The sequence below is a fragment of the Alosa sapidissima genome, chromosome 7, assembly GCF_018492685.1.
Source record: "Alosa sapidissima isolate fAloSap1 chromosome 7, fAloSap1.pri, whole genome shotgun sequence".
Taxonomy (NCBI): Eukaryota; Metazoa; Chordata; class Actinopteri; order Clupeiformes; family Clupeidae; genus Alosa; species Alosa sapidissima.
In genome coordinates this window covers 9946224-9973230 of record NC_055963.1, presented here as the reverse complement: position 1 = coordinate 9973230, position 27007 = coordinate 9946224, and the positions used below count along the sequence as shown (strand labels likewise).

General features: G+C 44.2%; 1 protein-coding gene and 1 long non-coding RNA gene across 3 annotated transcripts in view; both read left to right on the top strand.

The window, feature by feature from the left end:
- Nucleotides 1-27007, top strand: part of klhdc8b (kelch domain containing 8B) — a 104360-nt gene that overhangs the window by 31797 nt on the left and 45556 nt on the right. The window lies entirely within an intron of this gene.
- On the top strand, nt 1347-27007 carry LOC121712748. Its single transcript, XR_006032638.1, has 3 exons — nt 1347-1358; nt 15801-15807; nt 26934-27007. It is a non-coding gene; the product is annotated as an uncharacterized LOC121712748 (long non-coding RNA).

Sequence of the window (27007 nt, the reverse complement as noted above, 5' to 3'; positions counted from 1 at the left end):
TGCTGTGCGATGTCTGAAGCATGGTCACAACTATGCTCTCTCTCTCTCTCTCTCTCTCTCTCTCTCTCTCTCTCTCTCTCTCTCTCTCTCTCGTGCGCGCTCTGAAATCTTACTCTGAATATCTAATAGCCAGTGGAAAGCTATACAGTAGCAGGCTGATTCAATACTGCTGTATTGTTCTTGTTTGTGTGGACCTCACATTGTTATTGTTTATGATTGTAGTTATTTCTGTTTATGGTTTGAGATGATTTTTAGATGCAGAAATGTGGTATCCACTCCTCTGTTGTGGTTCCTCATGTATACACAACAGATAAACATATGTAGATATTTTTGCACATGAGGGATGTTTATATGCAGATAAGCCATGCCCTACAGTACTTTCAAATTCTTGGCTCTTAATAAACCCTGCACAAACTATACATTAGTGTTGCACTGAAGAAAATCATAAACAAGTTACTCTAAATGCATCACAGCTGTTCATGTTGATTTGAACTTGCCACACCGTGAACAATCATCTTTCATTTCACTCCCAAACTTGACCCGGCGTTCCTGTGCAGGAACAACACAAACGGCTCACACACACAGTGTGTGTGTAGATGCTGGCAGACCCATCATCGGGTTGTTTAATCCTCGTGAGCGGGGTCCCTGTGAACCGTGAACGAGGGGATCTAACCTCAGGAATCCGCCTTTGTGTGGCGCTGCTTTTAGTTCTCGGAGTGAGTGACAGGACGGTGGAGGGGGCATAAACGGACGCGAGAGGAGAGAGGGGAGCTAAAAAAGCCGCTTGGAGGGACGCCGCCACTGCCGCTGCCCCTAGTCTGGCGAGGGAGATGACAGAGAGGAGACAAGACAGGCTAGCCTCTTTTCAAACACACAAACATACACACAGACAAACACATACACACGCACAAACATGCACGCACACACACATATGCCCATACACACACACACACACACACACACACACACACACACACGTGCCCATACACACACACAAACACATACACATAGACGCACATGCCCACATGCGCGCACACACAACACACACACACACACACATGCACACATGCACACACACACACACACACACAGCAGTTAGAATTGCATTTTTTTGCTCTGGGGACTAGTGACAAATGACATTCAGTCCCTCTATTACAGTAGTCTAAATGGGGAAGGCGCCTGTGTTCATGTTTCAGCGCTTGTCCTCAGATGAGAGGCTCAGGTCTGTGTGTGTGTGTGTGTGTGTGTGTGTGTGTGTGTGTGTGTGTGTGTGTGTGTGTGTGTTTGTGTTTATGAGTGTGTGCTTGTGTGTGTATGTTTGTGTGAGTGTGTGTGTGTCAGATATGAATTGTGATTGTGTGTGTATGTGGGTGCTACTGATCCCTCTCATGCTCTCGTTTTCTTTGCCCCAGACATTGTTGAAAGGTGTGTGTGTGTGTGTGTGTGTGTGTGTGTGTGTGTGTGTGTGTGTGTGTGTGTCTATGCCCCAGACATTGTTGAAAGGTGTGTGTGTGTGTGTGTGTGTGTGTGTGTGTGTGTGTGTGTGTGTGTGTGTGTGTGTGTGTGTGTGTATGTGTGTGTGTGTGTGTGTGTGTGTCTATGCCCCAGACATTGTTGAAAGGGCGGATTGTTCCTGGGCTGCGTTTCCGGATTAGTCTCATCACCATGCCACTGCTTATGTAATGTTTAATGGCTCTAAGACGTCTGGCTTTAGAGGACTCTATTCCCCTGATATGATATGAAGCAAAATACCCAGACTCCTTTGCCCTTTATCCTGACATAGTCCTGCTGGTTTCTCCTTTTCTGTTTCCCTAACTCCTCTCCTCCCATGACTCTCTCTCTCTCTCTCTTTCACACACACATACACACATGCACACTCTCTCTCTTTTTTTTTCACACACACATACACACATGCACACTCTCTCTCTCTCTCTCTTTTTCACACACATACACACATGCACACTCTCTCTCTCTCTCTCTCTTTTTCACACACACATACACACATGCACACTCTCTCTCTCTCTCTCTCTTTTTCACACACACATACACACATGCACACTCTCTCTCTCTCTTTCCTCTTTTTCTGTCATACACACACACACCCTTATGCTCTCTCTGTCTCAATGTCTCCTATTCCCTTTCTGATGTGACTTGCCAGTGTGTCTCTCTCCTTCTCAAACTCTAGCACAAACACTGCCTCTCTCTCCTTCTCAAACTCTAGCACAAACACTGCCTCTCTCTCCTTCTCAAACTCTTCTCAAACTCTAGCACAAACACTGCCTCTCTCTCCTTCTTTCCAATTCTTTCTTTCCTTTTCTCCCCATCTCTCTCCCCCTCTCCCTCTCTCAGACAGATACTGTACACACTCTACCTCTACCTCTCCCTCTCTCTCTCTCTCCCCCTCTCCCTCTCTCAGACAGATACTGTACACACTCTACCTCTCCCTCTCTCTCTCTCTCTCTCCCTCTCTCTCTCTCTCTGCTCACATGGTGACACATCATTAGCAGCCTGACAGCCTGAGTGTCTGGGCTCCCCCCCAATTTAGACGCTGTCTCCCACACAGAGAACGCGCTCCAAGCCTTTTCCCAGCATGCCCCAGGGGTCCCCGTCAGGGCCGTCCCTGCCAGGGCCACTTCTGACACTCGACCATGTTCTCCCTCTCCTTTCATTTCTGAGCCTTTGTTAGAAAGAGATGCTGTTACCCATGTTGCCCCTGGAGCTTACACACACACACACACACACACACACACACACACACACACACACACACACACACACACACACACACACGCACTGGTGGACTCACATACACCTCTGCACTGCATTTACACACAGGTGGCAGAAACACATACAGAAACACATTCATATGCATGCTGACAGACAGACACACACACACACACACACATGCACACACACATTGGTGGACTCACACACACACCTCTGCACTGCACTTACACACAGGTGGCCACATACAGAAACACATTCATATGCATGCTGACAGATACACACACACACACACACACACACACAGAGACACACACACACACACACAAACACACTGGTGTACTCACACACACACTTCTGCACTGCAGGTGGCCACATATACACACACACACACACACACACACACACACACACACACACACACATACACACAGGTGTCTACACACACACACACAGGTAAGCACACACTTACACTCAAAAGCCCCCCCCCCCCCCCCCCCCCACACACACACACACACTCATATTGGTGCTCCAGGTGCACATAGAGGACGAGAGGGTAAAAATAGAGACCATTACCAAGAGGAGCCGAGCGGGAAGTCTCGCCACCAGCTGAATCTTACACACACATACACATTTTCTCTGTGTGTGTGTGTGTCTCTCTCTCTCTATCTCTCTCTCTCTCTCACACACACACAGATACTCTCACACACTGAGAGAGACACACACACACACAGACTCTCTCTCTCTATCTTGCACACACACACACACACACACACTCACACACACTCTCTCTCTCTGTCAGACACACACACTCTCTCTCTGTCTCTCTGTTACAGACACACACACACACAAATGTGGGAGAGCTGTGCTGCTCAGAGCGCTCGGCTCCTCTAGAACTTTTCTATGTTTCCCTCCCTTCACCGCTTTCTTCCTTCTGATCTCCTCCTCCTGTTCCCTGCCTCCCCCAAGAGGAGTGCGCTGTCACACACACACACACACACACCATGAGGCTAGCCAATACTGCTCACACACCTTTGTGGTTCTTAGGCATTTTTTTTTTTGTGGTTCGGATTTCTTCTTTCTGTCTCTTCTCTTCTTTCTTCTTTTATCCACCTACCCTCTCTGTCCTCCTCTCTCTCTCTCTCTCTCTCCCTCTCTCATCTCCCTTCTTCCCTTCTTCCTTCTCCATCCTCCCTCGGTCTGCCATCCTCTTTTAAAGTGATGAGACTCAGGGCATCTTTCTGAGCATTGTTACCAGGCAGTTTTGAAATGTGTCTTGGGCGATCATATCACAAGTGGACAGTGGAGACACCTGTCTGTTTATACCTGTCTGTTGCACACACACACACACACACACACACACACACACACACACACACACACACACACACACACACACATATATACCTGGTGCACAGCCTTTACTGACCACTTGAATTTCATTACAGCTGTGTGTCCATTCCCGTAGAAGTCCACTTTGTCAAGGACCCGTCAGGATGCATTAGCATCTACACTAGAAAGAAATATGTGGGAAATGCATTTCAAACCACCTCTGCAAATGTTTTGAGTCATTTGATCACAATGTGTGTTGGTGCTCATACTGTGTTAAACACTGTCAACCAGTAATCTGACTGCTCTAGATACATGCTATAAAAGCAAATGTTAACACGGTTCCTATCACTCCTCACTCAGGATTCCTCATCCTCTCTCTCCCTCTCTCTCTCTATCTCTCTCTCTCTCTCTCTATCTATCTCCTAATGGCATAAATGGCGACCTGTGTGGTACAGTAATTATGTCTCTGTGGTCTCTGCATACATTCAGTTTGTAAATAGGGGATCATAAAGGCCCATTCACACCAAGAACGATAACGATAACTATAACTATAACCATAACGATAAAAGCGTTCACACTGAACAATGATAAACAAAGTCTCTCATTGTGTTAATAAATGTGAGGGCTAAAATTCGATGGGTTCTGATTGGCTATTAGCATTTTATCGTTGTGAAAATCGCTCTGAAAGTGATCCCCGACGATATCGTTCTTCATGTCGTTATCGTTATAGTTTATGTGTGAACGTCGTCATTCATATTAACGAGAACGATATTTATTTATAGTTATCGTTATCGTTATCGTTTTTGGTGTGAATGGCCCTTTAGTGTGTTTATGTGGTGAAACACCAGTGAAAACATGGGTAGTCGTCTGCCAAGACAGTTGCCCGGTAAACAAGCACAGCCATGCAGGGAGTAATCTGTGGCTTAAAACACATAGATATGAATAAAACTGCACACACACATACACAAATATACACTCACTCACATATGGGTTACAGAAGCAGTCATACGCTTACTTACTCGCATTTACTCACATGCATTCACACACAACACACATACACACATGCATTCACACACAACACACATACACACACACACACACATGCATTCACACACAACACACACACACACACGCATTCACACACAACACACATACACACACACACACATGCATTCACACACAACACACATGCATTCACACACAACACACATGCATTCACACACACATGCATTCACACACAACACACATACACACATGCATTCACACACAACACACATGCATTCACACACACATGCATACACACACAACACACACACACATGCATTCACACACAACACACACACACACACACACACACACACACATGCATTCACACACAACACTCTGCTGATTTATCTACCACAGTAATAATAATCCCTTTCTGTGTTTGTCCTTGCATCCACCTTCCAAACACACACACACACACGCACACACACATCACACACACATCACACACACAGACACACACACACACACACACACACACACACACACACACACACATGGGTAGTCGTCTGCCAAGACAGTTGCCCGGTAAACAAGCACAGCCATGCAGGGAGTAATCTGTGGCTTAAAACACATAGATATGAATAAAACTGCACACACACATACACAAATATACACTCACTCACATATGGGTTACAGAAGCAGTCATACGCTTACTTACTCGCATTTACTCACATGCATTCACACACAACACACATACACACACACACACATGCATTCACACACAACACACATACACACACACACACATGCATTCACACACAACACACATACACACACACATGCATCCACACACAACACACATACACACATGCATTCACACACAACACACATACACACACACACACACACGCATTCACACACAACACACATACACACACACACACATGCATTCACACACAACACACATACACACACACACATGCATTCACACACAACACACATACACACACACACACACACATGCATTCACACACAACACACATACACACACACACACATGCATTCACACACAACACACATACACACACACACACACACACACACATGCATTCACACACAACACACATACACACACACATGCATTCACACACAACACACATTCACACACACACACACACACACACATGCATTCACACACAACACACATACACACACACACACATGCATTCACACACAACACACATGCATTCATACACACATGCATTCACACACAACACACATACACACACACACACACACATGCATTCACACACAACACATATACACACACACACACACACACATGCATTCACACACAACACACATGCATTCACACACACATGCATTCACACACAACACACATACACACACACACACACACACATGCATTCACACAAAACACACATGCATTCACACACACATGCATACACACACAACACACACACACACACACACACACATGCATTCACACACAACACACACACATCACACACACAGACACACACACACACACACACACACACACATCACACACACACACACATCACACACACACACACACTGGTGGACTCACACATACACCTCTGCACTGCATTTACACACAGGTGGCAGAAACACATACAGAAACACATTCATATGCATGCTGACAGACACACACACACACACACACACACACACACACGCACACACATTGGTGGACTCACACACACACCTCTGCACTGCACTTACACACAGGTGGCCACATACAGAAACACATACACACATCACACACACACACACACACATCACACACACACACACACATACACACACACACATCACACACACATCACACACACACACACACACACACATCACACACACACACACACACGTGCTCTCTATGTGCCAGTCTTAGCATTGTCAACTGAACCCTGCCTCTGCGTGACTCTGATGTCTATATATAGTGCCTGTCATGTCGCATGTTCCATCAGGTCGGAGTGGCCGAGCCCGGCCTCTGTGATGTGTGATGCCTGATGGCTAATTTACGGCGAGCCCGGCCTCTGTCATGTTGTCATGTGTGATGATTGATGGCTGATTCACGACGAGTGAGGCGCCGGGCTCTGCAGAGGCAGATGGCTTTTCTTATTTTGCCTGATACCTTATTTAGGTGGTGTGTGTGTGTGTGTGTGTGTGTGTGTCGGGGGCGGGCAGGTGTGGAGAGGAGCAATTCACCGCTCCACTTTCCCAAAATCTCACTTATCATTAATGAGATTACTGACTGGTCTCGTTGCGGCACAGTTTCCGTTGAGTGATGATGCCAACCGGCATGCTTGTCAGTGAAGCACTGTTTTTGCCCTTTGGAAATGACTAGAGTTCTCCCTGAAATGAAATCTCCCTAATGTCTCTTTTACAAGTGGAAAAGGCACTCTGTTGTCATTTCAATATTTGGGCAGAAGAGCCGAGAGCATGTGGTGGTCATTGTTATTAGAGTGTGCTCTTCCTGGGTCCCACTGAGTCCCACCATGCTGGGGTGAAGGGGGTTGAGGGACAAATACAACCATAATAGGAAGAGCTCCACTGCAAGAGAAGCCGCTGTTCTCAAAGTAATGACACACAAGAATTGTTTAAGCCCGGAACCACTGCACCCTTCACATAAACATGTTAGACACTGCATGAGGTCACCCCCAGTATGTCATAGCACCGTTGTTACATTGTAGTTACATAAATAGATGCTCGTTTGTGTAATATAGTGTAACATACTCAGTAAAAAGGTTACAGTACAGAAATGTAGCCTATCTTTGCTAGAATCTACCTTTGCTAGCAATCTTGTTTAGGAATATGGTTAGAATGTATGTCAGCTTGGACAATTGATATGTTGTTGCACAGGCATAATTAGTCTTTTACATCTTTTGTGTGCTACGTTGATAATAAGCACTTAGATTACACTTACAGGCTCAAATTCAGAGGTCCAAGACCTGATCTTACTCTTGTTCCTCTGCAAATTAAATCCTTTAGCGGCATTTTCGCTGTCTGGGTTGTGAGTCTATGACGCCTTGGACAAAAGCATCTGCTAAATTTCACTCACTTTACTCTACTTTCCTTTACAGCTGTTCTCATTCACAAACTTTTTGCTGAATACATCACGCATACCTTTAAGCCAAAGCACAACTAGTGCTACAATGCCTTTCTCATCCAATGCTTGTATCCTCCTGAGACCCTGCGTCCTTGTATGAGGACATAACATTTAGGCTTTGCAGGACTTTCTACTTTAATATTTTTTTTTTTTAAGTATATTTTTTTGGCCTTTTTATGCCTTTAATGATAGTGGCAGTGGAGAGTGACAGGAAGCGAATGGGAGAGAGAGCAGGGGTGGGATCCGGAAAGGACCCCAGGGCGGGAATCGAACCCGGGTCGCCGGCGTACGGTGCAGGTGCCTCTGCCAGTTGCACCACAGCTGGGGCCCTACTTCAATATGTTTAATACATTTCTGTTGCCCTCATTTCATGACAGTTATTTGTACCAGTTAGTGGTAATAAAAGCACATTACACTGTATTTGGGAAAAAACAAGATGGCGTCGATATCAACCTACTGTACATATTTTATTAGTGGGCACATGACAACTGTTGTCATGGTAGAGTACCATTGTAATTTATGGGGTTGAAACTTGTTTATTTATGCTCATCCAATGCTTGTATGTCTGTATTGTGTATTGATTGAATGTGTTTGTGAGAGTTACAACACCATTCAAGACATCTGATTGTCTGCTGATACCCTGCCCCGTCAGGAGTTACCATGAGGACTACTGTCTAGTGATTAGTGTCAGAGACTTTCTAATGTGGAGACACAGCACTCAAAAAATCCTTCATAGAAATGCATGGGGTTAGTTTGTAACACCAATATGGCCGTTTCTACACATTTCCCACCCCTTTCTCGGCAAAACGTTGACATGTGAATACGTTGAGCCAATCATGTGGTGTGATGTGAATACATTGAGCCAATCATATGGTGTGTTGTGAAGACATCGTGCCAATCATGTGTTGTCAACTCGCCGCTGGAGCAAGATTGGTGTCGTGAAGCCTTGCGCACGCACATTTCTGCCGAATAGGATGCCCGATGAGTGCCCAAAAATCGTTGCAATATGGCCGCCGAGTGGAGGGACTTGCCTAAAAGGACTTTGTTAGTGTTCCCACAGTTCTTTGGGGAAAACTGAGGTTTCTCTAGCCTGTGTGCTGCAGTAGTGTTCTCTCTTTGCACTGATCCACTTAGCCAGTGTCTTCTGTTTTTAGATGAGATCACCTCTGAGCATCTCATGAAGTGATTTAATGTGCTCCCCATCCTCCATCACGCCAATCCCATGTGGCTGATCTCCATATATCTCCCACCAGGGAGCCACATTATGTAATTGATGCCCTATCTGTTACATAACAAGCTTATTTATTTAATGGACTTCCCTTCCTTTCCCCTATTTTCAAAGATGGAAATGAGTGTCATTAAAGATGTGTGTTTGTTTACTTGAAATATTTGGTAACACTTTATTTGAAGGGGTCTACATAAGGTTGACATGTAACCGTCATAAGAATGACATGACACATGTCATGTACATTAATGACACATTATTGATGTTTATGACTGTTGTCATAATGTGTCATTCGGTTTTTGGAATGTCAAGTTGACATTGTTTGGGTGTCATCATTATGACAACTTGACATTAGCCAAGATGACATTATTTGACGGGTCTTTGTCATGACAACTTGACATTAGCCAAGAAAATGTAACCCATTTACAATATTGTCATGATGACTTGACATAGCCAAGAAAGAATGCAAGGTGTTTGGCATGATATTGTCATGACAACTTGACATATAACTGTGTTTGGCCTGACTTATCTTCTAGGTTTGTAATATGAAGGGCCTGAACAATTGACCATCATGACACCATTATAATTGTGTCATGAATACTTTCCTTGACCTCAACTACAGTGGTACAGTTTTGACTTGTCATTAAGCTGTCACAAAGAACTATTACACACCAAAATAGTTTCCTGACAGTGTCATGAATTCTTACCTTTGACCTAAAGTACAGTGAACCATCTGAGATGTTTCCTGAACATGTCATTAAGTGTCATTACACTATCATGTAGGTCCTATTTCTGTACATTTTACATTTCTGGAACATTGAGTCTAATTTCAACTATAATGACAACAAATACCATACTCAGCCATGACTTAAGAGTTTATTTCAGCAATGCATTTTGCAAAACCATAATACATGACATGTTACCATGCCAGCTAACCTAACTGTGCATGTGGAACATGCATTCAACTATTCACATACTAGTCTTTAAGCACTATTTCATTGCCATCATTTCTGTAGCTTTTTCAAATCATGCACGAGTCTACCCAACACACCATTACAATGACGGATTCCTAACCAGTAGTACCATTCAATTATTTTAAGGGGTGTTTTGAGGGACTGAGGGGTTCGATTCCCCCTGAGACGCCATATCTGTCTGTGTAAGGGGCACTTATTTTAATGAAGAGTGAAGTGCTGCCTTTCTAAGGAACTTTTCACAAGATTAGTAGACAAATGAAAGTACCAAAATAGTTTACCCAGAACATATAGCCGGCATTTATTAAACATCAAATATCAAACAGTATGACCTTGTTTCTCTTTTCTGTCCTTTTAGTTGTGAAAATCAGTATTTCTCTTAGTTTTCAACCTTTTAAAAACATGTTGAGAAAAATATAAAGTAAAATGACCTCAGAGCTCTGATAAAATAACCCCAAAATAATAATAAGTCCATCTACCTCACTGTTTTTTTTTTTAAGTGGTGAGATCTCGCGCTTATCTGTAGGCTACGATGAAATGAAGAAATATTGAGTAGAAGCAGTTCAATGGAACACTCTCATGCATCCAAACAAAAAAACAACCTGCATAGCAGGGCAACAATTCAATTCAATTACTCTCTCGATACATTTTAGCAGATCTGGAAATATAACTCATATTCATGAACTGTAGTAGCTTATTCTTATTTTTAATCTATACATTCACTACATAGCCTACATGAAACTTCAGCACTAGCATATCGTTGTTAACCCTCTAGGCGCCACGGTCGAGTTTACTCGACAAGATGCGGTACTGAATAAAACGACCGATTTAGTCAAATAGGGTGTCATATTTCGTTCGACTTCCACTCCACTAGATGGCAGACATGTCATACGTCATCCCCGAGTCGAAAAAACGGCATGCTTTAAACAAAACTTTCTAGCTACAGCTCATTGAATCAGTGCGTGAAATACCGGAGCTAGTGTGCGTGTGAGCCACTTTGTCAGAGCGATATTGTCAACGTCAGCGAGTATTTGCATTAGATTATCGTCTAAAGGCATCAAAAAAGTTGAAATGAAGTGTAATGAAATGAAATGAAGTGTTGGGTCTTCTATTCACGGACCCTGATTCTGAAGGGGAATATCTGCCTTCAGAAAATGACGGTGATTTGTTTAGTGAGGCTTCAGATGCGTCCCTGCCTTGCAATGATGCAGCTGGACAAAGTGAGAGTTTACTCCATAGTTTAGCTTACACCAAGCACAAACGTTGAATCGTTTGCCCAATGTCACTGGTGGGAATAATGTTTCACGGGTTCGGAGTGTTCATCGGGAAGTTAGCAGGGTGTTAGTGGTGTGGCGAACGAGGCTGGAGGTAGCCTAATGTCCATAGCTAGCTTCTGTGCCTCTCCACAATCAGTGTGCCTCAGTGTGCCTCTCCACAATCGCGGCGACAGTAACGTGGTGGAGCCTTTGTCTAATACCACTGGGTATGTTAGACGAGGTCGAAGTGCTCATAGGACAGTTAGGGGGGAACGTAGAGGCAGTGTGGGGAGTCGCATTGAGAATGACAGTAGGCCTAGTCCGAGCTGCGCAAATTCTCTCCACTCGACGCGAGCGCGAGGCAGATCTGGCCATGCTGCTCGCAACAGGAGCAGAGGTGGTGACACGGGGCAGGAGAGCCATTAGGCCATGCATAGTCTATCACAAGATGATGGGAATGCCGGCCCTGTATGGATAGGATATGGATATGGATAGTCATTATCTCTACAGCAAAAGGCCTGCTACATAAAAAAAAAAAATGTCAGCCATTTATTAGTAATGATTTACACTGTTGATTATCTATTTCCCTGACCATTTAGGACATGCTTTCTTTTTTGTGTGTTCATGTCCTTGTGATGTGTGTGTCTTTGTCAGCTAAGAAAAAAAAAACAAAAAAAAACATCAACAAAAAGAAAACAAATACTAACATTGTCTCGTCTTGTCTCGTCATCTCACTCCTGATCTGTGCCTTGCCGTGGCAAGTGAGCTTTTGAACTAAACAGGTCTTGTCTACTTGTGTTTGTGTGTCATCTGAATAATATATATGTGCCCCATACATGAAATCAGAGTGCCTACTGTATGTAGTAAATGGAAAATCTCTACAGCAAAAGGCCAGCCTATCGCTACATGCATTTGGTTTGTTTCTGCCATTTATTATTAATTATTTATTGACATTATTATTAGTAAGTATTGTGCAATATAGCATACAGAAGGTGAGGGACATTTTGGGGGAAAAGAAGTGGTGCATTTTATCATTCAAACATGCAACTTTTCATGAAAATTCTATAATCCAAGATGGCCGCCACCATATGACGTCATAATATGCAAATTAGATATAAACATTTAATCTCTACATAAACTTTGGGTCATCCTTAATATTTCTCTTATTTACAGAAAGTCTCTATCTCTTATCACTTTTAAGATATAGCCTTTTGAAATGAAGATGTCAAAATTGAACGTTTCGGAAAAAAACCTCTGGGGCCTAAAGGGTTAACATGGCTTCAACATAGCATGAAATAGCACTTCAAATAATTAAACTCATGTTCAACTCTGATTGGTTTTTAGCTTATGCAGTACCATCAATACATTTCCACACAATTCATTAAACAACTGAGTTACAGCAAAATAAAACTTTTACGTGCTTAACTCATTAAACACATCTATCACGCCATGTCTGCTACTAACATAAATGATGAACACGTGTAAAACACTCACCGGAGAAAACTCATACAAGTAAGTAAACTCCTTGTCGTAATTTCGACCCTTTGCTGTTATTCCTTCCTTAGAAGTAGGTTTGGTGGGAAAACCCCCTTTAACTAGCTCTTCAATGTTATTTTTAACTTTTCTTCTCAGTGTGGAAAATCTAAATCTAAAAAAAAATCGTTCTGCTGTCCTTCTGCTGTTTGCGATTTCTGTCTTCTTCTCTAAGAATCAGTGTAGCAGTTTCCTCTCTATGCAGCGCCACCACTGCCACCTACTGGACAAATATGGTGTGCAGGGAAAACATAACTAAAAGTAATCAAGAAATTAGATATTAAACTAGAATAATGTAATCCTATTAGTAGGCTATTTTCGAGTGGGTTACATCTGCAATGCACCTTCAATATGTTGAGTATATCTAATTTATAATGGTGTCATGACAGCCAATTGTTCAGGCTCATCACTTCATAAACCTAGAAGATAAGTCAGGCCAAACACAGTTATATGTCAAGTTGTCATGACAATATAATGCCAAGGAAAGTATTCATGACACAATTATAATGGTGTCATGTCAATCAATTATTCCGGCCCACCACTTCACAAACCTAGAAGATGAGTCAGGCCAAGTTATATATTCAATTTTGCATTTCTTTCTTGGCTAATGTCAAGTTGTCATGACAACGGTTTACATTTTCTTGGCTAATGTCAAGTTGTCATGGCAGAGACACCCTCAAATAATGTCATCTGGCCTAATGTCAAGTTGTTATAATGATGACACCCAAACAATGTCAACTTGACATTCCAAAAACCGAATGACACTTAATGACAACAGTCATAAACATCAATACTATGTCATTAGTGTGCATGACATGTGTCATGACATTCTTATGACGGTTACATGTCACCCTTGTGTAGACCCCTTCAAATAAAGTGTTACCAAATATTTGAGTTTCACTGATCATATAGGCCTGTGCTAGTCATTCATCTCAGAACACACCTGGGATCATTAGTGTATTATTTGTGGCTATGTTTGACTGTGTGTGTGTGTGTGTGTGTATGAGAGAGAGGAGGAATATGTACAGGCCACCTGTACTGGTACATCTTATCAGCTCACCAAGTTGTTTGTCTTTGCAGCCACTTGAAAGAGATAATTTGTATGTGTGTGTGTGTGTGTGTGTGTGATACAAAAAAACCTATGCTCTCACTGGATGACCACAAATCTGAATTTGTGCATATTTCCACAGATACATTTATGTATGAGCATGTACTGTAGTGTGTGAGTAGAATTGGCTTGATCATGTCAAGTCTGGTGCTTACAGGCTTGATACGATATGCAAATAGAGCGTGCAAACGCATAATCATCATTGTCTGTGTGTGTGTGTGTGTGTGTGTGTGTGTGTGTGTGTGTGTGTGTGTGTGTGTGTGTATATGTGTGTGTGTGTGTTGTCTCATATTGTCATAACTCATATTGTATTGATTCTGTGTGTACCAAACCATTTGTCTCAGCACATACATTTCTGAAATCCCTCTCAATAGTTATACCGTATAAAATGGCATATAATGAAATTGCTAGAATGGCGGAACACACTACTCATAGTCTTCCAACTGGCTAACAGACGACAACCTTCCAACTGGTCTCTTTGCTCTTCCTGCTTCTGTTTTTAGATATCTTCCTTTTTCTTCCTCTCTTTCTCTCTCTCTCTCTCTCTCTCTCTCTCTCTCACACACACTGTCTCTAGCCTAGCACATTCTCTCTAGCCTAACACTCCCTCTCTAGCCTAGCACTCTCTCTTTGGACTAGCTCTCTCTCTGTAGATCAACTCTCTCTCTCAAACCATTGTCCAACACACATCCCTCTCTCTCTCTCTCTCTCTCTCTCTCTCTCTCACACTGTCTCTAGCCTAGCACATTCTCTCTAGCCTAACACCAGCTGTGGTTCCGGAAGTGATGAAGGTTATTATTTGCAGTACTTATCTCTCAGTGACGGTCGCATGTTGTTGTGGTGGATAGCTGCTTTGGTTGTTGGTTTTTAGTGTCTCATCTCTCTGTATTGTGTGTGTGTGTGTGTCTCTAGCCTAGCACATTCTCTCTAGCCTAACATTCCCTCTCTAGCCTAGCACTCTCTCTTTGGACTAGCTCTCTCTCTGTAGATCAACTCTCTCTCTCAAACCATTGTTTGTATACAACACACATCTCTCTCTCCCTCTCTCTCTCTCCTCTCTCTCTCTCTCTAGCCTTGCATTCTCTCTCTAGACTAGCTTACAGTATGGCCTCGTTGTACACACTTCACACTTGCTGTGCTGTAAGTCATTGGTGATGCATATTTCATCCTCCTCTCCTCCTCACTCTCCAACAGCAAGTGTCACGGCACATGGTGTGGGTGGGAGATCTTTCCACCAAGTCTTCAGAAACACAATGTATAGGAGAGTATTTTTGTGTAGTGTGTTACTTTAACCCTCCACCACACGCTAATGTGGGGAGTATTTTTGATAATATTATATATATTATATTTTTGAAAATGAACACACACACACACACACACACACACACACACACACACACACACACACACATACAGTACCGTTGCCAAGGGCCAAGCACAGCTGTACTTCAGGCGGTTCCCTATATTTAGAACAGCTCTTAATTGGCGAATAGCTCTCGGATCACCAAAGCATAGCAGTTACCACAGGGGGATAGGGAGGAAGAGATGGGAGCCACTATAATGAACGAAATCATCACGGACACCCACCAACCAGCCCTCAGATAGACACAGAGCTCTCATAATGTTGCGTTTATCCAAACAAATACCGCTGCTTCGCCATCAAGGGCAGTCGTGTAATGTTTATGCCGAGGACTCGTTTACAAAGTGCATCAGTGGGAGCGGGACAGGGATGGCATGACCATTTAAAGTAGCGGAGGAAATCCTCCTGAGCCCTTAGAGGCATACTGTGTTTTTCATTTTGATTTGATTTGATTTTGTTGCAAACATCTCACATGCCTTTTCACCTAATTACCACCAGTGCTATCATGCCTTCTTAATGCAGCTCTTGTATGACTTTGTAGAGTGTGGGTGTTGTTTGAATATGTTTGTGTGAGCGGGACAAGACTTGCCGATGTGACCATTTACAGCAGGGATGGCTCTGCTGGGACATGCTTCAGAGCTGTGAAGGCACGCTGTATCTCTGCTCCTGGCTGTGCTGGGAGAATGTTTCATTATCGGTGTAATGTCACTCAATGGGCTGATTTCATGCAAAGTTTGTGATTTCCCCCGAGGGAAACTTCAGTGTACTCGTATCGAATTGAATTGAATTGAAGTACTAGAATGGATTTTTTTTTTTTTAACTGCATAGCAGCAGGTCACTGTGTTCTGTATTCTTATTTTTTTTGGTGTGTGTGTGTGGAGTGAAACATGTTGGCTGTTTTGCTCTGCCACATTTCACACACCTGTGTATGGATGCTGCAGGACTCTTGAGATTTAGTTGGAGTCACTAATGAGAGCAATTTATTCTTCCCTAATGACCCAGCACCACCTGGGTATGATGGCAAGACAGGTACGGCTGTTTCAAGAGATGGTGCCAGGTATTTCCATGGACTTGTTTTTCTTTCCCCCTGTCCCCAACTGCTTGTAATTGAGTTGAGATTTGGCAAGTCAAGAAAAATCCCAATCTAGTTTCAGCAGGAGACAGTGGAGGCAGGGGGCCGACATGTCGGCTCTTGCTGTACAGACAGCTTCACCCCCACTGCTTTATTTTGGCTGTCCATTTGGGAAACTGCGAAGATGCCCTGTCAAAATTGGACCTATGGGTTGATAACATGTCAGCCTTTTTGCTGTCCATTAAAGTAGCATGGCCTTCCATAGACCAGAGATTTCAGCACTCTTATCACCCCTGCCTTAGCCCTGTACCCTTTAGAAACACTCTCTCTCTCTCTCTCTCTCTCACACACACACACACACACACACACACACACACACACACACACACACACGCACGCACAGAGAGAGAGAGAGAGTTAGAGAGAGAGAGACCTTTAGCCTCTCCCCTGAGAACTTGCAGTGCAGCTCTGAACAAGCAACATTTTCAGACAGCAAAATGTTCTAAGATAGACACTACAGTATGTGGCTCAGTATCCAATTATGTTTCATGGAACGAGAGAGAGGAGAGAGAGAGGAAGAGATACAGATAGAAAGAGGGAGAGAGGAAGAGAGATAGATTGAGAGAGAGAGAGAGAAAGAGACAGAGCACAGCACTGGCCACCAGGAGACCATGGAGAGGAAGCTCAGAATTGTGAGCTGTGTATAATTGGTCTGAGATCACGATGCAATCTCTAATTAATAAGGTGTTAATGAGAGTTCCCAAAAGGCTTTGCGGTATAAAGTATCCTTGAGACGGCGCTCTTGACTGGGATCATTTACTTTGGTTTCCAGACCAGCTGTGGTTCCGGAAGTGATGAAGGCTTTTTTTATTATTTGCAGTACTTAGCTCTTAGTGACAGTCGCATGTTGTTGTGGGTAGCTGCTTTTGTTGTTCGTTTTCTATTATAGTGTCTCATCTCTCTGTATTGTGTGTGTGTGTGCGTGTGTGTGTGCGTGTGCGCGTGTGCGTGTGCGTGTGTGTGCATGCGTGTGTTTGTGAGCAAGTGTGAGTAATCAGTGTCCTCAGTAGCCCAAAAATCATTAAAAAGCCTCATATCATGCCTGAAAGGATTGCTAGGATAGTCTCTCTCTCTCTTTCTCTCTCTCTTTCTCTATCTATCCATCTAGTCTATCTATTTCTCTCCTCCTCTATCCTCTGTCTGTCTCATTTGATATTTCTCAGTCTCTCACTCTGTCTCTCTCTCACTTCATCTAGTTCTCCCTTTCTTTCCATCCCTGTCTCATCTGATATTTCTCAGTCTTTCCATCTCTCATTCTTTCTCTTCTCTCCATTCTGCATCCATTCTCCCTTCTACACTCTGTCCATTATTTTTGTCTGTCTCTCTCTCTCTCTCTCTCTCTCTCTCTCTCTCTCTCTCTCTCTAGCCCCCCTTTTCTCCCCCTGTTTGGCTGACTGAGTGTCCGGGACGACTGATCACCTAAAACACGTTGCCGCTCCTAATGAAAGCACTTTCTAGACAGGCTAGTAATTGCCCTAACCATTTACTGTACAGTCTTTTGGCCTCTCCCTCTATCCCTGCTCTCCCTCTCTCCCCTCATTGCTCTCCCTCTCTCCCCTCATTTCCTCTCATTCATCCGCAGGCCAAATGAATCAGAGCCGCTCCTCGACGCCTTTGATCTGCGCCGCTCTGAATCGCTGCGCCCGCGTCTCCATCCTCACCCTCAATCCCCCATTACCTCCACTTCAGGCCTTCTTTCTTTCTCTCTACCTGTTCTCCTCTCTCTTTCTCTCTCTCCCCTCTTTCTGGCTCTCTCTCCCTCCTTTTCTCTTTCCTCTTTCTACCACTCTTCTCTCCATCTGCTTCTTTCTCTCTCTTTCTTTGCTCTAGTTCAGCCTCTCTCTTCCCTCTTTCTGCCTCTCCCTCCCTCTCTCCCTCCCTTTCTCTTTCCTCTTTCTATCTCTCTTCTCTCTCTCTCTCTCTCTCTCTCTATCTTCCTCTCTCTCCTCTTTCTCTCTGGCTCTTTTCTGGAGGACTAGCTCTCAGCCGGCACAATAGATGTGCGATTGGGAGCATTCAGAGAGCCTGAATACTCCAGTGTTGTCCAGAGTGGTGGCCCTTTCAGCGGTGATGTCGGCTTTGCTCTCGGTGGAGACGTATTAGGACGGTATTTAACAGACGCGGGGGAATCAGAGCTGGCCCCAGTGGCCCCTGGACGCTGCGGAGCTAATGGTGACAGCGCCTGGTTAAGCTTGTCACTGGGGCCTCTGAATGCTGCACTTAGCAAGGGCAGAGTCCAACTTGCATCATCATGCGGCAAATTGAGCTACTGGGTTTTATCTCGCCATCTGAAAGTGAGAGAGCGTGAGAGTGTATGTATGTGAGAGAGAGGGTGTGTATGTGTTATTGTGTGTGTGTGTGTGTGTGTGTGTGTGTGTGTGTTTGTTTGTGTATAAGAGTGTGTGTGTGTGTGTGTGTGTGTGTGTGTGTGTGTGTGTGTGTGTTGTGTGTGTATGTGTGTCTGTGTGTTTGTGGATAAGTGTGTTTGTGTGTGTGTGTGTCTGTCTGTCTGTGTGTTTGTCGATAAGTGTGTGTGTGTGTGTGTTTGTGTAAGTGTGTGTGTGTAGGGGTGTCTGTCTGTTTGAGAGATGGAGAGGTAAAAAGGAAAGCTGCTCTCACGCTCCACGATTCCCAGCCATCTGTCTTGTTTTACTCCACTGGAGACGCAGGCCCTCTTGGTTGCCAGGGCGAAATATCGCTTAACGATTTCATCAGACCTCTGATTAGCGAGCCTCCCAAAGCAAACACACGCCCACTAGACATGGAGAGGACTGTCATTTAAGGCACAGACAGATGCCAATTGTGTGTGTGCGGTTGTGTGTGAGTCACAGAGAGAGAGACCGAATCTATGTATGTGTGTCCGTGTATGTGTGTGTGTGTGTGTGTTGGCACATTTGTAAGTGTTTCTATGTATTGTGTACTCAGTGTATGCATTCATAATCTGTGGTGCTTATCAGAGTAGCTATTAGATGATACGCTCTCTCTCTCTCTCTCTCTCTCTCTCTCTCGCTTGTTTACTGGTTGAAATATTTCTGTGAACTGAGTGTGACTTTGTACTTCTAATACTTTTTGGTGTTCTGTTTCTGAGATGATGAAATAATGGCTTGTTCTTAGCTCATTTTCTGACTTGGCTGATATCCATTTCGCTTAAAAGCAGAACGAATCTTTCCTTCTCAGGCTCTCGTGTCCTATTACAGTGCTTTCTATCAGAACTCCACAGAAGAAAGATGTCCTGGTTGAATCATGGGTTGTGCAGGCCATGGACCAGTGAGTGCAGCATTTCAAATGACAGGCATATACAAGGCACCAGGGTGTCTCTGTGTGTGTGTGTGTGTGTGTGTGTGTATGTGTGTGTGTGTGTGTGTGTGTGTGTGTGTGTGAGAGTGTGTGTGTGTGTGTGTGTGTGTGTGTGTGTGTGTGTGTGTGTGTGTGTGTGTGTGTGTGCGTGCGTGTGTGTGTGTGTGTGGTTTAGCATTTTTTTTGTCTCCGGGTGTCACCAAGTGTGTGTGTAAGTGTGTATTATTGTGTGTGTGCGTGTGTGTGTGTGTGTGTGTGTGTGTGTGTGTGTGTGTGTGTGTGTGTCTGGTGTTTTTCCACCTGATAATGCACTCCCCTCTGAATGCGGGAATATTGAGTGTGTGTTCCCTTGTCATTATGTGTGGCATGAGGGCTGCTGCTGTGTCTCTTTGATTACACAGAGCTGTCAGCGGCAAGATGCGGTGACACGGCTGCAGGTAACAGCACACTGCCAGCCATGCCTCCTGGGGATATAATGAGCATGTTGATATATTCACTTTTCTATTTTGAAATCTCTCTCTCTCTCTCTCTCTCTCTCTCTCTCTCTCTCTCTTAACCCCCTCTCCCTTTTCTCTTTCCCACTCTCTTACCCCCTGTCTCTCTCTGTCTCTCTCTCTTTCTATGTATGTATGTGTGTGTGTGTGTGTGTGTGTGTGTGTGTGTGCATAATTGGATTGACTGGGCAGTTTGCCGTTTATATGTGCAATGTTTGTTGATTGGAGTGTGTAAGTGAGCTGTAGTATGTGTATTTGTGGTTAGGTGAGAGGCTTGATGTTTTTGTGGTGTGTGTGTGTGTGTGTGTGTGTGTGTGTGTGTGTGTGTGTGTGTGTGTGTGTGTGTGTTTCACTGATTAGATGAGAGTGTGTGTGTTTAATCACCTTCTGTACATCCGCGACTCAGGCTCATCAGTCTGTCACTTAGAATGTGTCACTCTCTTGTCAATATTTATCAAACAAGCCCACATACAAATGAACGTTTGAGTCTCTCCTCTCTATCTTTCACATATATGTGTATAGTATAGTGTGTGTGTGTGTGTGTGTGTGTGTGTGTGTGTGTGTGTGTATCTGTGTGTGTGTGTGTGTGTGTATCTGTGTGTGTGTGTGTGTGTGTGTTTGTGTGTGTGTGTGTATGCATGTCTCTCCTCTCTATCTCTCACATGTGTGTGTGTGTGTGTGTGTTTGTGTGTGTGTCTGCCAGTCTGACTCTCACCTGAGCCGTCTGTCTGCAGCTCTCTCACACCTCAGCTCCTCGAGCTGTTGCCGCTTAGACGCCGATAATGAGAAGCACTCCTCAGACAGACACTGTGTTTGTTATGACTGAGCAGGAATCTCGTTAAAGTGCAGTTGTACGTGAGCAGAACAGGGCCATGCTAATGACGAGCAAATGAGCAGATGTACAGATTATGATGAAGCACTTTTCCAGAGCTCACAATGGAGGATTCTCAATTTGGAGGTTATTTCAAGGAAATCATCAGGTTGTTTAGATTCAAATCCCGTCTGTGCAAACAAGCGACACTAAATCACAAACACTTCTCTGATTCATTGAGACTAATGTCTGTGTGATGATCTGATGTTTGTCTATAAGTCTCAACCAAAGCTTGACTCATGTGCACTTTTAACAGTGCAGTATGTGTCTGATGGAGAGCACCGCACAGTTGAGGGTCTCCCATAATATTGCTTCACCTATACTATGAATATCTACTACTGCTTCACAAGGGCTGATTGCTCATCCACCTCCATTGTGAAGCTCTTTGTCAGGCATTGAAAGGCACTTAAAGGTTTCAGTTCATGACAGCCGTCCCCTCTGTGTCGCTGATGCGGCGAGCTTTATGTGCGCCCCTCTTCTCTCTGCTCGGATCTCGTATAGCAGCCTTGCTTTGTTCAGCTCACTTTGCCCTTTAACAGCAGCCTCTCAGCTAGCGCTCATTAGATACTCCGGGACACAGACCGAGGCCAGCGTGTGGCGAGCCCAGCGAGTGAGCGAGCGGATTGGCTAGCCAGGGGCCCCTGCAGGGGTCAGACCGAGCTGGAGTGGCATTGTCAGATGTCCTCTCTCGTTGCATCTCGTGCCCGTTTCGGGCTGCCAGGGACAGCAAGGAGCAGAGGGGTCAGCTGCCCTTCCATTGGCACAGTTTCTGGCCTCTTGTGGTTGCGTTATATAGCTAGTGATGGGCAAATGAAGCTTTGGTGAACCACTAAACCACAGCAGTGTGAAGCTAGCAACACTAATGAAAAAATCCAATATGGCTGCCACATGTAGATTTTTCAACATAAAAGTCCTTACCCAAACCAGTATATGAAACCAAAAATATTGGTTTGCTAAGGACTTTTATGTTGAAAAATGTATGTGTAGCGGCCATCTTTTTGCTTTTCAGCTAGTGTCGCTAGGTTCACACTGCTGTGGTTCAGTGGTTCACCAAAGCTTCATTTGCCCATCACTATATATAGCCCTTTTCTGTATTAGCATGGATTGCCACAGATGAAATCTTCTGTTTAGTTTTTTTACCCCCCCCCCCCCCTCTCTTTATTCCCCGTCATTGCCCCTGTCACTTCTGACTGTTTTCTTCTCTCCTCCTCGGTGTGGAAACAAAAGGGGAGTGTTGGGGGCTTTGTTCTGACGGAGTCGTCATCGATTCCCGACACCCTTAAGCTCTCCCCCAAGAGCGAGGATAAAAGCAGGGCCATGAGAAGAGAGGAGAGGAGCAGAGGCCAGATAAGACTGACTGTGAAGAAGTAGAAGATGGATGAGTAGAATAGAAAACTAGGATAGGAAAAAAAAATGAAAGCAGGGGTGAGGGCACTAGATAAGGGTATATAATGAGGAGAGATGTGGCAGTAGCAATGCCCTTAGCACTAACAACAGACCAACGATTAACAGAGAGCGGGAGGGAGATATAGATGGCAGGGTAGAATATAATTGGAATGGAGAAGAGAGACCAGATGTGTTTTGATTGGGATGTAAGAAAGAAGGTCTGGAGGAAGGGGGTTTTCTTTAAACAAGTTAAAAACGCATTGTGATGAGATACCTGTAGACAGGTGAGGAGAGTACTTGCATTTCAACTAACGATGGAGATGAAGAGATCAAGAGATGGAGAGAGAGAGAGAAAGTAAGAAAGATGAGAAGAGTGGTGAATAACACCTCCTTTACCTTTTGCACACTTCCCCATTTATATGCTTCAGCTGCTCATATAAGCCATGTGTTGAATATGTAGCAATAGCTTATCTGTGCCTGGGTCACCAGTCTACCATTCCCCACTAATGCATGTATTCTTAAATGCATGAACACCCTCCCCTCCCACCCTCAGGTAGCTCTCTATTCAGCTCATTATCTGACCCTCTCATAAATACACTTTATGTAGCCACTTTTGGAAATGAGGAGCTGGCGATTACCTTCTCACTTCTGCACCTCTCCTGTTCATACCTGCCATGTGTTGTTATGAGGGGATGCAGGCGTGTTCTGCACCTCTCCTGTTCATACCTGCCATGTGTTGTTATGAGGGGATGCAGGCGTGTTCCTCGTGGCAGGCAGGGAGGGGGAGAGATTTCACTGTGCTGGGCTCATGTTGTTATTCGCTGGCACTGGACATAGGATGTGGTCAGTAAAGCAGCAAAATAGGATGACCTTGTTTCTGAACAGTAAAGGGCTGTTATTTTGAGGCATGAGTAATGAAAACAGTCTAACTATTATCTAAACAGTCTAACTACATGAGAGAGAGAGAGAGAGAGAGAGAGAGAGAGAGAGAAAGGAGAGGGGAGGTTATGCCTCAGAAATGAGAGTGACGTTAGGGAGGAGTGTGTGTGGGGGTGGGGTCTATTCTAACCCCCGGCTGAGATCTGATTTCATATGGTTGTGATGGGTGAGGGGGGATGGGATTAAGTTGTGCTCTCCTGCAGACAGCACAGATGATGTCTACTGCCTCGTCCTCGGTGAAAGGTTGACATTCCCGGGAATCAAATCAGGAGACGTGTTGAGGGGAATCCGTCTGTCCTCTGCCTCTTCTGTCTGCATTCTGCACTCTGTCTGAAAGACTTCTTTTGCCCTGGGGGCATTGCCAGTGACCCTCAGGTGAACTGGTAACAAACTGTTAAAATAAGTGCCCTGCTTGCCCCTGAATACTCTGTGACAAATGCATCAAGGGGATCTTTAAGAATGGTTGTCAGTCATGTCAGTTTTTTAGAAGCATCTTAAAAATAAGTGTTTGGCTGATTCATTTCCAGAATCAGAATCAGATTTATTTGGCCAAAGTCAATAATGCAATGTATAGACAATATAAAAAAGTGATCACCCGGAGAGAAGAAATGCTCTTTTCTGATTGGCTGGTGGGGTGGCTATTAATGTTGAATAACAGGACACCATATTGCCTCAGGTACTCTGGGCTGTACCTGGCCCTGGGACTGCATGTATCAAAGGTCAGCTGGTGACCAGGCTCCTTTTCGTTTGAACTACAGTCTAAAGGCCATTTGAGGCTTTTTTCTGTTGCTGTTTGTGGCCTGTTTTTGATGATTAATTCTCAAATCCAGTCATAGTTTATTATTGTTTCTAACAGAGTGCACATTGCTGAAGAGCAGGTTAATGCTTCTGCTAAGAGCTGCCCTTGGTGTCTCATTTGAAGTGTTCACTTTTTGATCCTTTCTGGGTCAAGTGAAGCGACACAGGCCTTGACGCGAGCTTAACCTTTTCAAAGTGCTTATTGACTTTGTCAGGTCCGAAACACAAAAGTAAGATCCTTTATTCTGGTCCCCTTCTGCTCTGTTCCTGACTCAGCCTGCCCTGGCAACAACTCTCCAGCAATTGTAGGCATATTTCGAGAGCTAATAATGATATAGCGGCTATTGATCAGCCTGCCAGTGGACTGAGCAAAGTGCCCTTTAAATGCCAGTGTGGGCGTCGCCACTTTATCTCTCCTGGCGCCGCGCAGCGCAGAGAGGGGAGCTGCGCGGTCAGTGACATCATCATCAAGGGCCGCTTTATAAAGCGCTGGCTACCGTGATCTTCTTTATTGTCTTTATCTTCATCACGATCCTTATCATCGTCACCATCGTTTCATGTGCATTTATGGCCCTGTTCTTTCAGCAAATGGTCCTCATCAAGATCATCATCATCTTCATCATTTGATGAACATTTACATGCCTGGTCGTTCAGCAAATACAGGTGCATCTCAGAAAAATAGAATATATAGTGGAAAAGTTATTTTTGTACATCATTTATTTAAAAAAGTGAAACTTTCATATAATCTAGTCTCATTACACATAAAGTAAAATATTTCAAGCCTTTTTTTTTTTTTTTATCTTGCTAATCTAGATGATGCTGTATTATACATTTTTTATTCTAATATTTTGAGATGCTGAATTTTTGATTTCCATGAGCTATAATGTCGACCTGAGAAGTGCTCTGATCAGCTAATAAAGTTAAAACACTGGCAATGGTTTCATGAGCCTTTAATCTCCCAGTCTGGTCAGGCCAGTGGACTTTTCCAAATGTTCTGAGATGCACCTGCTTGTTTTTTTCTTCCCTGGCATCTTCGCCTAACCTGACCCTCGCCAGATGAAGTGTCTGTCGGAGTTTGTGTGCAACGCCGCATTTCCAGACACCAGCATGGAGGCCATTCGCCTCATCCGCCACTGCGCCAAATACGTGTCAGACCGGCCACAGGTCAGCATCGCAGCATTGCCACTGTAAAACGTTGACTCTTGGTTGTCTAGAAGTCTTTAAGGGACAGTTCAGTAGGTTTGGTCAAGGGCTAACTAATAGTAACCTGACTCTCGCCAGATGAATTTCGTTCCGCTTAGCTCCGCCTAGCTTCACTCACATCCATCTGGGACCTCTTCCATTGAGAGTGATTTCTCCAACCAACTTTATGGTTTAGCCAATCAGGACGCAGGGCGGGAGTTTCATAGATGTGACATAGCGTAGAAGCGACTGTGAGTCTGTTATTAGCGTCACGGGTTGGCTTCGATGTGAGTGGTTGAAGTAGCACGTCAATAGATGACAGACAAGTGGCTTATTCAATCATATGCAAGCATTTTTTGATTAGGCCCAGCCTTCTGAAGCAACACTTCAATGGATCGGTTCCAGATGGATGAGTGGAGCTAGGCGGAGCGAAATTCATCTGGCTATTGCCAGGTTAATCTTCACCATCATCATAGTCATTGTCACTGTTGATATTTTCATCGTAAAAGTCATAGCATTTTCATGCCTGGTCATTCCAGCAAATGTGTTTATCCACCCTTCTCTGGCCTGGGTTCTTCCTGACCGCTGGAATCCTGTCTGGTCTGGTCTGTCTGTTTATTAAAAACGCTTCTTCTTGTGTCCCCTCAGTTCTCAATTTCACCCTTCGCCAGACCACTTAAGCTCACTACTCTGTATGTGTGTGTGTGTGTGTGTGTGTGTGTGTGTGTGTCTGTGTGTCTGTGTGTGTGTGTGTGTGTGTGTGTGTGTCTGTGTGTGTGTGTGTCTGTGTGTGTGTGTGTGTGTGTGTGTGTGTGTGTGTCTGTGTCTGTGTCTGTGTCTGTGTGTGTGTGTGTGTGTGTGTGTGTGTGTGTGTGTGTGTGTGCCCCTCGCCTGTCTGCTGCTTGCCAGGCTCTGGCTCCAGCTTAGTGGACACTGACCCATGGCTCCAGCCTGGTGATGCGGTTATGTGTTTTAGGCATAAATGTATAATGGTTTATAAATCTTATTTTTAGTCATAAATGTATAATGGTTTATAAATGTATAATGGTTTATACATCTTATTTTTTAAATATTGTTAGTTTATGATGAATAATATGACCTTATGATTGTTGATGATGATCAATGAAGACAGTGAAGCTGTTGATGATGGTGATGATTGTTATAGTAAAGATGATGATGATGAGATATACATATATATGTATTGATCCTTTCAGAAATTCATCTGGCACCATACAGCTTGTCAGATAGACAAACAACA